At 38.2% G+C, this 13,453-nt stretch overlaps 1 pseudogene across 1 annotated transcript in view; it reads right to left on the bottom strand.

Moving 5' to 3' along the window:
* Positions 1–58: 58 nt before the first annotated feature.
* Positions 59–13,453, bottom strand: part of LOC148781991 (DEAD-box ATP-dependent RNA helicase FANCM-like) — a 71,716-nt pseudogene continuing 58,321 nt past the window's right edge. The window contains exons 13-22 of the transcript XR_016056710.1: positions 10,250–10,320; positions 4,728–4,777; positions 4,477–4,642; positions 4,188–4,315; positions 3,761–4,096; positions 3,495–3,552; positions 2,014–3,312; positions 1,829–1,880; positions 1,576–1,725; positions 59–1,177 (exon numbers count right to left, since the gene is read on the bottom strand). The product of XR_016056710.1 is annotated as a DEAD-box ATP-dependent RNA helicase FANCM-like (transcript). The remainder of the gene's footprint in view (positions 1,178–1,575; positions 1,726–1,828; positions 1,881–2,013; positions 3,313–3,494; positions 3,553–3,760; positions 4,097–4,187; positions 4,316–4,476; positions 4,643–4,727; positions 4,778–10,249; positions 10,321–13,453) is intronic.

The raw sequence follows: 13,453 nt of genomic DNA, 5'->3' as shown, positions 1-13,453 counted from the left end.
GGACACATGGATAGAGGATTTGTAGCATATTGCGTACTCAAAACACATTGCACCATTGTTTACCAGAACTTCAGGAATATAGATTACTTTGCAGAGCAATACTACATAGGCTCCTGGGGGACTGATACATAATTAGATCTCTGAAGCAAATGCTATATACAATATGGTATCACCTCCACCCTCTCATATATACAAAGCCAGTCTCATATATACAAAGCCACAGTTTCCTCAACGAGGAGGCAAACTACAGTACCTGCCTAAGGCAAATATGGCATCAGAAATTGCAGCATGACATGTTCTGTTCACCAAATTCAAGATTCCTTCAATCCATTACATACAATAGAAAGTATTCTGCATCCTCTTCAACTAATAACTTACAATCGTTTCTTTCCTACACAAAAACCACCAATCATATTCTGAGCAACAGAAAGTAAATTCTCTTAAATACGTACCACTTCTGCAAAATAACGATTCATAGTAGCCTCCGATCAAAGCCAACATGGTTTGAGAGCCTAGATTGTTGAAAGTTGGCAATCCCTTGAATGCTGAACGTAACAACCCATGTTGCCAATACAACTGAGCGCCCCGAAGAGACTCAAGGATGATAAGAGATCAGCTCCATCTATCAAACCCAAGATCAAATGAAGGAGAAAAAATATCTAAATCTTCATTTTTCAAAAGAGGGCCTTTACTTGCTTCACGCTGTTGCTGCATCGATGACCTTAACTTAGATTGCAACATTTTGGTAGCCTGTGCCTCCATTGCATCGAGATCAATACCCTCATAAAAACTATCATCATCAAAGGGGTCACAATTACTTTCATGGAGCTCATTTGGCTGAGACTCTGACTTATCTTCTTCACCATTGGGACATGGAAGATCATAGCCAAATTGCTGGAGATTCAGTTTCCTTTTTCTAGTCTCCAAACTCAGATCCTGTTCTTCCATGAAAGTTTCACCAGCAGCAGCTTTCTCTTTTGTACCCGAGACTGGATTTTTACATATAGATCGATCTATAGATGTTGAATCACTCTGATGAGGTGTTTTGGTACAAGCTTCAGTTTCTGTGAAAGAAACCTCTTTTCTTTGGGTAGGTGTTGGGGACAGGTATGCACAGTGAAACTTGGCCAGTAGGTCTAGTTGTCTCTCCCTAGGCGATTGACTGAGCAATGAGCGTCTGTATTGAAGTCTGGTTAGTTACAAGTAAAGAACAGGAAAAATGTGGGCCAAGTGGCAAACATATATATATATATATATATATATATATATATATATGGCAAGGAGCTGTACGTTTTGATTGACAAGTTCTTAGCTTTCATTCCCAATCAACAAGAAAAAACAGAAAACCCTTCCAGAGTACAAGCTGAAAGACAAGTGCACTGACAGAATTGTAGAATGCCACTAGCAAAAAACAGCTTTGAAGCTTCAAAGCAGGTGCACATATTGATGGGTTACGATCCTTAGAAAATGCAATGCAAGTATACGTGTTTATGCCCATGAATGTGCAAAAGAAGAGAAGTATGAATAAGAATGAAAAAAGCAAATTCAATTAATTAATTCTGTTGCTATCCTCACCTGTAAATGGCCATCATGTCTCTTTCACCAGTTTCTCCCAGTAAATATGCTGCTGAAGGCTCTACACTGTCATCAATGAAACTATTGCTTTCCCCGTAATTCTCATTCTCATCTTCATTGTCTTCTGATACCTCTGTATCAGAAGACACCCTGGAACATACATTCACAAAGAAGAATGGTTCAAATGACACCCTTCGAGGAAATCATAACACTTGAAGAGCTTCTACAGAATGCTTCGGAAAAATTAACTTACTCTGCTTCCTCATCAATGAAGTCCTTAGGGTGCGCTTTTGAACTCCATTGATCTGAAAAGCATCAAGAATAAATGCAATATATTCCAAAAACATCGGAGCATCAATAGTGCATAGGAAGGCTCTTTTTAGACACCCCAATGATTTGTTCCTTTTCAAAAGATGAAAGAAAAAGAATCAAACTCACCTATATCAGTCATTTCAGGGACATCTGCATGAGTAAATGCATTGTAGAGGTTCGCCCTGATGCCATCATGCTTCTTCCTGGAAGCCTGAGAATGTCGCCTCTCATTGACATCAGCACACTTACGCAACCTTTTTAATTTGCATGGTTTCTGAACTGAATTGGATGCTGCTCCGCTGCTCAGCTGCCAGTCTTAGCTACAGCTATTGCTGGACTGATTAACCACAGGCTCACAATTTTCCTTATTCGTAGAAGAGGTCGAAATTCTCAGGTTTTGGAAATGAAGTACATCCGCCTCTGCATCCTTCCCTGGACTTAAATTTCGAGAATTTTTAGTAGTTGATTTATGCATATCTAACAATAATCGAGCTGGATCAGGTAGCTGATTTATTGCTGAGCTATCAGGTGGTTTTGCAACACAATGAGTAGAACTCATAGGCATCTTCATCTCTTGTAAACACTCAAGAGGTGGTTCAGAATGGAATTGATGTCTGTTAAGCTCCACAGGCACCTTTACATCGACCATGTTTTGTGCTACGAAAGAAAGATGCACTGCTTCAAGCAAAGGGGACTCGGGAACGACCCCCTTCTCAATGAAACTTGTTAACCTCGGACTGAGATCCATACTATTAGATTCACCAATTGGTGAAATTAGTATATCCTCTTCCATAGATGCAGGTGTGTTGGCAACATCAGTTTCACAATTTGTCAATATTTTCCCTTCAGAAATTGGCGTTTGGGGAACAATTTCATCAGAAATGGGAGACCTGGGAGAAAATAATGTCTTCCTGATGTGATGCACTTGTTCATTTACATTAGGCAAACCTAAATCCTCCTCTTTAGTTTTTGAATGCACCCCTACTCCATTATATTCTTTAGGAGATGCCCCACAAGAAGGAACACCTTGCTCTGCAGACTTAGTTAACAGAATGCCACCTTCCATTGGCAAACTTTCAGAGACAGAAACGTTTTTGGGCAAAGGGAGACAGGGAACAGATGAAATCAGAATCCCACCAACCTCACTCACAGTTATAATACCAGTCCCAAAAAGAAAGTGGTGCAAGAGATCGTTTCTACTACATACTTTCATTGGTAGGTTGTCACTTCCACTGGGCAGTGCTTTAATATGTGTGAGGTTATCAGCTGATGAAGACACGGAGCTCTGATGATCAAGTATGCCTTCAACCTTCAATGATGCTAGCGGTGCTATGACTTCAACCTTCAATGATGCTAGCGGTGCTATAGCATCTGGTATTTCATGCTCTGATAACGCTTCAGGTTCTTCATGGTTACTGAGTGATTCTGAAAATGCAACCAATAATTCATCCAACCTTATTGGTAGAGATAGATGCAAAACTAAGGCTAAGCAGGCTCAGTCATTTCTTATTTGATTATGCCCAGTATTAATCATCAATATAAAAGGAAAGTAATCATATGAAAATTCCTATGGAAATGTTTTACATGAAAATGCAAATCACATTTACCTTTTATTTGATCTGGTTGAACTGGTACATCTTCTGGTTGCTCACTTAAACTGCCAACCTGAGCCCAAAACGTTCAAACCAATGCCCATCAACATAACAATAAGAATGCATCTAAACTACAAAACATATAACTCGATGAAAGGCACAGCTGGCCCCAGTTCTGTTAATTTTTGTTCCATCATCAGGAATTACAGTGAATGATCTATAGAGTAAGCTATACTGTATTCATTGGACTATAGAATCTTGACAATAAAATAGAGGCAAACCTTTCCCAAGCAATTCAGCTCTGATGGCCAAACAGAGGCTAGTTCTTGAAGATGCTGCATGGTGTCAATTAGCATCTCTGTTGTTCTGAACGAGTGTCGTACTTCATAAACCCGAGATGGACACACTTGAAAGTGGGGAAAGGCAATAAGAGAAGGTTTCCACCTGTCTTTCCTGGAAGGCCTAAAATATTTTGCTATAAAATCAGCCTCAGAGTCTGATATTTTACTAATAGATGGAGAGTAGGATCGATCATCTTTTGTTTTGTTTCCACGTGGCACAAATCTTTCAATCAACATCTCCATAAACTGAACCTCTGGTTTATAGATATGTGGAACCTAATCAAGAAAAAAAGAAAAATTCAACTTTGAGATGAAAGGCATGTGATCGAAATAATGAAATAAAAAATAAAAATGGAACAGTAGTCACCATTCTAGGACTCATATGAAAATTGAAGCTATTAAGTCCGCCATTATGCATGTGCTTCCCTACTTTTCGGTTACTATCCTGCTTTTTCAAGTATCCGTTCAACTCTGACCCCTCAGACGCTAAAACAAGTGCAGCTTGTCAAGGAATTCTTCAAAAACAATTCAGAAAACAAGAGATACAAAACAAAAAGAGAAGATGTTTTTAAGCTTAATCAGCTATGAAAGCCAAAAAGCATTGTTAAATTGGTGTTAAGCTCAGCGAGTATCTCTCCAGGACCTATGAAGGATATCAACTCGTCCTTTATGTTTCCTTCCAGTCCTTCCCATGCGTTGTATCATTCTCAAAGGTGAGACATTCGCATCAAAGCAGATAACAAGATCAACTTCCATGATATCCAGGCCCTCCTCTCCTATAGAGGTTGCAACAATAACATTGTATCCACCAGCACGAAACATCTATAACAATCGACCATGTGATGGATCAGGGCTCAAATGTAGTAATAAAAGATTAGACCATCAGCTTATAGGACATAAAATGAACCTGTAAAACAGCTTGTTGAATTTTCTGGCTCTGTCCTGTTGTACCACTTCCTGTCAAGTACCAAATTACTATTTACCTCAAGGGATTAGCATCCTATGGGTTCAGCAAGTTCACAAACATTTAGAATAAATAGAAACCTTGAAGTAGGAATATAGAGATGAAATTCCTACACCCAACTCTAAATATTACTACAATCAAGTTCTTAAGGAATACCTATTTTATGATTACATCTAGTGCTTGTTGCATTTGATCTGCATCCTAGAATACCAAGCATAGAATTTTTTGCAGAGCATATGAGCTTTTTAGCAAGAATCGGCTAAAATGGTTCGGAAGCTATTGTTGGGGTTATGTGACCATTTAAAGGCCTTATGAGAGCATGTACTGAAATTATTATAGTGGCATCATAACTCCAATGGAAGTGTGGTCCACATTGGACTGTAAGGCATTGCTAATGGCAAGACTCACCTGAGCTTTGACTGACTATGGCTCAATGTGAGGTTTAAAAAGCCGTAGCCATGGGCATTGTGCGCACAACCGATAAGGGTTTCAATGTGGGGTTACCCGTTGATGAGGTCAAAGTTGTGCCCAGGCCATTTGACCAGGGGAACTAGATGAGACCTCTGTGTGTGATGGTTGGCATGAGATGACAAGGGCCTAAATCCTTATCATTACCATCAATTTCTTAAAAAACGATCCGCCCGGCGCCTAGGCGGCCAGAAAATTTTTTCCGCATGCCTAGACCCAGGCGCTCCTACACAGGCGGTTGTACCTGGGCAGGCGCCCAGGGCAGTGGCGCTTTTTATCGTATTTAAGTTCGCCCAAAAGGGCAAAGGGAGTCATTTTGAGCCCCAAGTTTGTATAAAAAAGTTTGGTTTATTTTTGAACCCCAAAGTGAAAAAAAAGAAGAAAGCCTCAATCTTAAACTTATTTATGTGAATCTAAAGTAATTTATGAGAATTGAAAGTACTTTATGTGGATTGAAAAAGTTTTCTTTTCTCATTGAAATTATTTTTAGGGTGCTATTGGTGGTATTAGAAGACTTTTGAGTTGATTCGTAGCTCGATTGAGGTAACCAACATCGAATGGGATGGAAATATTATGTCAACCTTGATAAGAAAGACAAATAAAATTACGTGCAATTTCTGTGGACATGTTTCTAATGCCAGTATAAATAGATTTAAAAAACATCTTGCCGGTATTAGAGGTGATGTTGCCCCATGTAAGGAAGTCCTAGATCTTGTAAAGAAAGAAATTTTGGAGTACATTGAGGTAAAAAGAATAAAAAAAATTGCAAAAAAAGGATATAGCAGAATTAAAGTTAGGGGTCAATGTTTTTTATGATAATATTGACACTGAAGAAGAGGATGAAGAGGGGGAAGAAGAGGTAGCTATGGTGGTACTCGGAGCTCTAAGACCAAGAGGGCTTTTGGGTCTAAGAAGTCTAGTATGAGAGGGCCAATAGATAGTTTTTTTACACCTAGCCCTGAGACAGTAATTGAGAAAGGCAAGGGAGGAAAAGGGAAAAAACAAGTGACAATTGAAAATAGATTTAAGAAGGAAGATAGAGCCAGGGTGATTCAATATATTGCTCGATGGTTTTATCATGCGGGCATTTCTTTTAACACTACTCGCTTGAATAGCTTCCATACAATGTTTGAAGCAATTGGACAATTTGGGCCAGGTTTGAAAGCTCCAACTCCTTATGAGATTGGAGAGACACTACTGAAGAAAGAAGTCGAGTACATTAACGAATATCTCAAGACTCATAAGGTGGAATGGGCTAAATTTGGTATTTCTTTAATGACAGATATGTGGAGTGATAGGAGGAGTAACATGAATTTGTTAGTAAATTGTCCCATGGGTACAGTTTTTTTGCGCTCAATCGATGCTTTCAATGATATTCATGATGCACATTATAGATTTTCTTTCATTGATAAGGGCATTGAGGAGGTTGGGGTGGAACTTGTAATTCAAGTGGTCATAGATAATGCTGCTCCCAATCTAGTTGCAGGTCATTTGCTTCGCCAGAAGAGGCCTCACATATTTTGGACTCCTTGCGCTGCACGTTGCGTAGATCTTATGCTTGAGGAAATTGGTGAATTGCCTACTATTAAAAGATATATTTTTAAGGCTAAAGAGGTTACAATCTTCATATACAGTCGCATACTTACCCTTAACATAATGCGTAAGTTTACGAAAAAGAGAGAGCTAGTGAGGCCTGGGGTCACTAGATTTGACACTGCTTACCTTAGTCTAAGAGCATGTATAAGAGGCGGATTGCATTAAGGTCTATGTTTGCTTCAAAAGAGTGGAGTAGGTGTAAGTGGTCTAGAGATGCCAAGGAAAGAAGGCACGAGATATTGTTCTTTCGAAATATTTTTTGCGTGGGGTGACGCATGCGATATTAGTATTTCTTCCCTTGGTGAAGGTCTTGCGCTTGGTTGATACTGATAAGCCCTCCATGGGCTATATATATGATGCAATGGAAAGGTCTAAGAATGCGATTGCAGAGAATTTGGGTAATGATGTAGCCAAGTATGCTCCAATTTGGGAGATTATAGATGACAAATGGTATAGGCAGCTCCATAAACCATTGCATGCAGCGGGGTAATACTTGAACCCCAAATTCTTTTATGAATATGCAGATATTGAGTCCAAAGGGATAATTATGGAAGGTTTTAATGAATGCCTTGAGAAATTAGTTCCCGACCCACATATCCAAGATAAGATATCAACTCAAGAGCTAATTTTGTACAAGTGTTCTTTGATGTCATTTGGGAAAGATATGGCATTAAAACAGAGAAACAAAGACGAACCAGGTAGTATTCTTTTGACTTTTGTTGTATAAATTATAAATTTATAATTTTCTTTCAAGTTTCAACTTTCAAGTTTTGATAATGTTAAATACCTAAATTAATTATAAAGGTTGCTCACATATTGCAGCCCAATGGTGGAGACAACATGGGAGTAGAGCTCCAAATCTCTAGAAGATGGCTATACGGATCTTGAGTTTGACAATTACCTCTTCTGGTTGTGAGCGCAATTGGAGTTCGTTTGAGAAGTTATTTTACTATTTTACAATTTTATATGCTTTTTTTGTTTATAAGTTCATTCTGTAATATAGATTCATAAAAGGTAAGAAGATCATAGACTCATAGTAGTTACTTATGCATTATTTTTCCTTATAGGTGCATACAAAGAGAAGAAATAGGCTTGAGCAAAAGAAGCTCAATGACTTGGTTTTTGTTAGAGAGAATCAAAGGCTCAAGGAGATGAAAAACCAGCCAAAGAAGGATCCTATCTCTTCGAAAGAGATGGAGAATGCTTCAAATTGGCTAGTTAGTGACCCTGGTACTGAGGAGGTCTTCTCTGGGGAGCATTTGACATGGGAAATGGTCGAGGAGGCTTCGGGGCAAGCTTCTGATCCTAGGAGGGCCACTCGAGCAACTTCTTCTGCTGGTACTTCATGGAGGGAGATAGAGGAAGAGGAGACAGATTTAGAAGAATCTCTGAAAGAAGAGGAATATGTTGAAGAGGGTGATGATTCTGATGATGACGACCTCAATTCTGATGCAGATGAAAGCAATGAAGATGATGATTTTGATTCTTATTGATGTCTTGATTGACTTCTCTCTTCTTTTGTAGTAACTTTATTGCACCATCTTGGTTTGAGCTTTAGTCATTTGAACGATTTTTATTTTGTTATGTGGTTTGTAATTTTTTTTGCCTTTTTGGACTATTTCGTTGTGTGGTTTACTGGTTTTTTATAGTTTTGGAAGTCAGTTTGTTGAAGACTTGGAGAATTGGAGACTTGGATGTTATTATGGTTTATTTTATGAATATGGAATATGGAGAATATGAGCGTTCGAGACCTTACAATAGCCTATTAGACTTTTAAATATTTTGTATGGTTTGAAATTTTGAATAAGTTTATTCTCAACTGATTACCTGAGAGGCTGAGACATGTGATATGTTTGCATATAAAAACATATGTTGTGAACTTGCGATATTTTCAAATGGAATAAATTACAAAATTTGACACAAATATATGCATATATGTGCATTTGGATAGCAAATATGTAAAAAAATCTAAGAATTTGCACCACAGGGTGGCCGAGGTTCTGGGCGCCTGCCTAGGCGATGGGCACCAAGCAGGCCGCCTAGCGTTTTTTGAAACCTTGATTACCATCACACGACATGCACAATAGATAGCTGTCCAAGAAGCGGCCCTATTGAATAACAGTGTGCTTTGTGTATATGTGCCGAAGAAATGACTCCCTGCAATACTGGACTATGTTGGAAGGACTCATGGAGCATAGTTCTAGAATGGGCTCGGACTTGTCCTCATAGAGGGATCTGTAATCCATGGACTAAGATCGTGTCTCTTTCAATGAATTGGCTGACTTTGATAATCCAATCATGAACCCTTACAAAGAGCTGTGAGTCATGGCCAGTTTGCGAAGATGCAGTCATATATGGTCTCTAAAAAGGATGGAATCTTCAGTATATTTCTTGTAATCCTAATTCTATGGATCTAATTCTCATCAAATCTTCTTGGATATGTCTAAATATGTTTTAATTATTTTTCTGATAATTAAAATGATTTTTTAGACCTCTCTAGGTATTTTATTTTATTGAAAAATAATTTTAAAAGAAGAAAAAATAGTTTTCTGATTTTATTTTAATCAGAGAGTAAAATAAAATATTTGATGACATCATAAAATTTATTTTAATATCTGTAAAATATATTTAGGCCCTGGACATTTCAGCAGAGGATTAGCATGAGGGACCTAGGAGGAGGGTAGTGTGCCGGGAAGAGCATCAAAGAGAAGCCTCCATCGTGGCTTGTGACATGTCCTCTAACTGCCACGGTCGATTAATAATCCTGCTCCGCTAACACTTGATGCAGTGAAAACAAAGAGAGAACACACCATGTAAGAAACAAGAAAAGAAGCAGTAAGCTATGCAAACCTTCTCCAATGGAAGCAACGGACTATGTTTCCCATCTCTCTCTCTAGGTCCACCAATCTAGGAACACTCCCTCTCTCTCTAACATACTCTCTGCAAATTACTATTTTCTAGTACACCACCAAACTTCCTCCTCTATGCACTTCTCACCCATACCCCATTAGATTAAAAACCCTACTTACTCTATTTAAATGGAAATTTAATACTATTTAAATGACAACTTTGTCCCCTTGTTAACAAAATAATGACCTCCACTCTTACAAAAAAACAACGAAGTACTTGATAATAAAAAAACAAAATAAAAGTATAACCCTTGAACTGTAAAATTTAAATCCAAAGAAAAATCCAAAACTGTTCAGCTCCTACATCACATGGAAAGCAAAAACTCTCACAGTACTTCTCATCAATTCAGATCATGTCAGATTTGTTGCAGCATAAAAACAACATCAACATAATCTGCATAAAATGCTCATATCATGCAAGGTAAGGAAGCAACATTAGCAATTGTATTCTAGAATGGTATATACGAAAGTGGAGGGCAAAGCATAGCATACCAGAACTTTGACCAATAAATTGAGTAGCTTTAATAGAACCCCCAATATCAGATATTGACTCCATTATGTCCCTGCATGCATAATAAATGGTTCATGTAAACATGGTTTATATAAAGGGAAAAAGAAGCCCCCCTACACCCCAGTGCCCCCCCGCCCAAACAAAGAAAAAAGGATTAGCGTCCCACCCTCAGGTCCACACAAAGCCCACGGACGCCTCGAGAGCATAAAAACCAAGACTTTATCCACTTGAATAACTTTTCTCCTCCCCTTTTACAAAAGTGCTCTTTTTCTTATTGTTTATACCCAATCAGTCCGAAGCCTAGAACTCCCATGTTCCCCTCTCTCTCTTTCGCTTCCGTGACCCTACTCTCTCTCTTCCACTTCTGTGATCCATGTCTCTCCATCTCTTTCTTTCCCTCCCTTTCTCATTTTTATGCCCCTTGTTTCTCTCTCTCTCTCTCTCTCTCTCTCTCTCTTTCTCTCTCTCTCCATCTGCCAAACTTACAACCCCCAGCTCTACAACTCCCCCCTTCTTCTTTACGCAAATCCATACCAATACCCATATTAGCAGCAGTCATATTGTCACGGTTTCTTTGTGGAATTCCGAGATTGGGGGTTTCTACGAATGTTGCTTGGTGAGTCCAGGTCTGTTTTTTTCTTTAAGCAGCTGTCATCTCTCTCTCTCTCACTCTCTCTCTCTCTCTCTCCCCATTCCCAAACCTCCTGTAAACCCCATCTCTTTCTCAAAACCCTAGGGTGTATATGGGACCATAAATCCATAGTCGGGGGTTTCAGGTCTTTCCCTTATATAAACATGTATTTATTTGCAAACTTACAAAACATAACAAGAAATGAATCATACAATTACAAAAAACATGTAAGAGATAAAACAATAGTTAGTGGGATTGGGATTGAATTAGATCTAGGATCAAGATAAGAACCACGGGATCGTGACAAGCAGAAAGCTCCCTATGGTAGGGGTCGCAATCCATACACCTTAAAATCTAGGGATCTCAGTCCCAATATGTGAGGGAGCTCGATACAAACTTAATTGGGATGGAATGATATTGAGCTCCATTTGGTTAAAACATGAGGTCCCCGAGAGTGCTTAACTAGTACCACAGTATAGTATATGCCACTACACAAACCACATTGTTATACAATACCATACAGCTATACTATACCACAATAATATGCTATATATTATATTCTATTACACTACACTATATGCTACTATTTTTAAGTATATTTGAATAATCATATAGTATACACTAGACTATACATTATACCACATGGCTAGACTATACCATACTGCTATACTCTACTACCATATTATACCACATTGCTATACTATATGCTGCTATGCTATTCTAGAATGCTCAGGAATCTGAATCCCGTGTAACACAGGACCTCAATCTCAATCTCTAATAATAAAAATATACCAAAATTTAAGAATTGTGGTGGAGCAAGATCCCCCTTCCCAGGAGCCCAAGATCAAGATCCCAGAGTGGAATTGACCCCTTGGTAGATGGATCCCAGTAACTATGGATAAAGCACATAGTAGATAGCACAAGTGCCAGTAGTAGCCATTCACTAAATAACTTAAGAGTTCATGTTGGCGGCTATATACAATACAAGTTTGCAGATATCCTCGTCCATCTATAAGTCAATATATCCACAATCCTCCAGAGCATACAAATTCAGTGTGAAGAACCCAAGCCTTCATGCTCCAATGGTGTGATATACTTTAATCATAGAACCATTGTGAATCATAAGGAAAGAGGATATTTTAAGTTTCTGTGACAGACAATGCTACTTTAATATAAGGAGTATTTATATATGTCACAATCTCTTCAATCATGTCTCTAAAATTGAATGGGATAATCTTATTTGTCTTCTTGTTGTGTGGCTTTTTATTATAATCAGAAGAAGGATTTCTACATGCATCTCCTAACTTGGGTAGTTGAAGCTATCACCTTTTTCTTTTTTCTTTTTCTTTTTTTTGAAAGAAAATGCTTTGTAAAGGAGCTGATGAACTTGCAAGCCGTTCTTCTATTCATGGCAATATATGCTCGTTCTAGAACTTGCTCGTTTTTAATTCCTTCGTACATATGCTCTTTATGGGGTCGTTCATCTTTCTATTGAATATAATTAAAGGATCTACAAGCTTCTTATGAGTCACTCACTATCTCATACATTTTTTGGTGTTCACGTTACGTGCAAGTGCCTGTGCGTCTGTAGATATCTTCTATTATGGTTATATGTAAAAGTAGATTGACATATACATGGTCTTCCATGTTGATAGCAAATCTGCACCTGTCTCTTCTATATTGATGGCTTCCAACCGATCAATAGTTACCAAATGGTAAATCTTGTCTCATGTTTATGTTATCGTTGAAACTTCTAAAGAACTTGAAAATTGTAGCGAGAATTCCTTTTCAAAGAGCAACTACAAGATCTGGGTACTGATGTAACCACTCCAGAAAGATTTTTTAATGATAGAACACTTCTACAAGACAATGACTAATAAAAACAGGACAAAAGCTTAAAAACTAAAAGAAGCCATAAATAAATCTACAAAAGCTGCTCAGGAAGATGGCCGGTGAAGAGGGTTGCAGTGCCAGGCCTAGGCGACTATTCACCAAAAAAAGGTCTTTGCAAGTCATAAGACTATGTATGGGGGTGACACCTGCCCAATGCCAAAAGGTCAAAGACGTTGGTGACCGAAGCTATGGCGAATGGCAGCCGTAACTTCAACAATCCTAAGGTACTCCCAATTCTCAGATTCTGAAAGATAAAATATGTAGGTTAAAGCAATTTCTAGTCTTGGTAATGCTACTAACAGAGTGAAGATTAGCAGCGAATCAAAGGCACAAAATCCGCTTGAAATTATTCATACTGATATATGTGAAAAATTAAAACCCATATGCATAGGTGGAAGTAATGCTTCATTACTTTTATAGATGACTCCATAACGATGGAGCATTAGACAAATTTCAAAGGTATAAATCAGAACTTGAAAACCAATTAAATACTAAAATTAAGATTCTTAGTAGAGATAGAGGAGGGGAATATAGATCAAATGAATTTAATGAGTTTTGTAATAATAATAGAATAGTTAGGCAAACGCACTTGTCTTACACACCCCAACAAAATGGAATGGCCAAGAGCCTAAGAGGAAAAATAGGACATTAATTGATAAGG

Source organism: Amborella trichopoda, chromosome 5 (assembly GCF_054954075.1).
Source record: "Amborella trichopoda isolate Santa Cruz 75 chromosome 5, AtrichopodaSantaCruz75HAP2 v2.0, whole genome shotgun sequence".
Lineage (NCBI taxonomy): Eukaryota > Viridiplantae > Streptophyta > Magnoliopsida > Amborellales > Amborellaceae > Amborella > Amborella trichopoda.
This window is presented reverse-complemented; position numbering and strand designations above follow the sequence as displayed.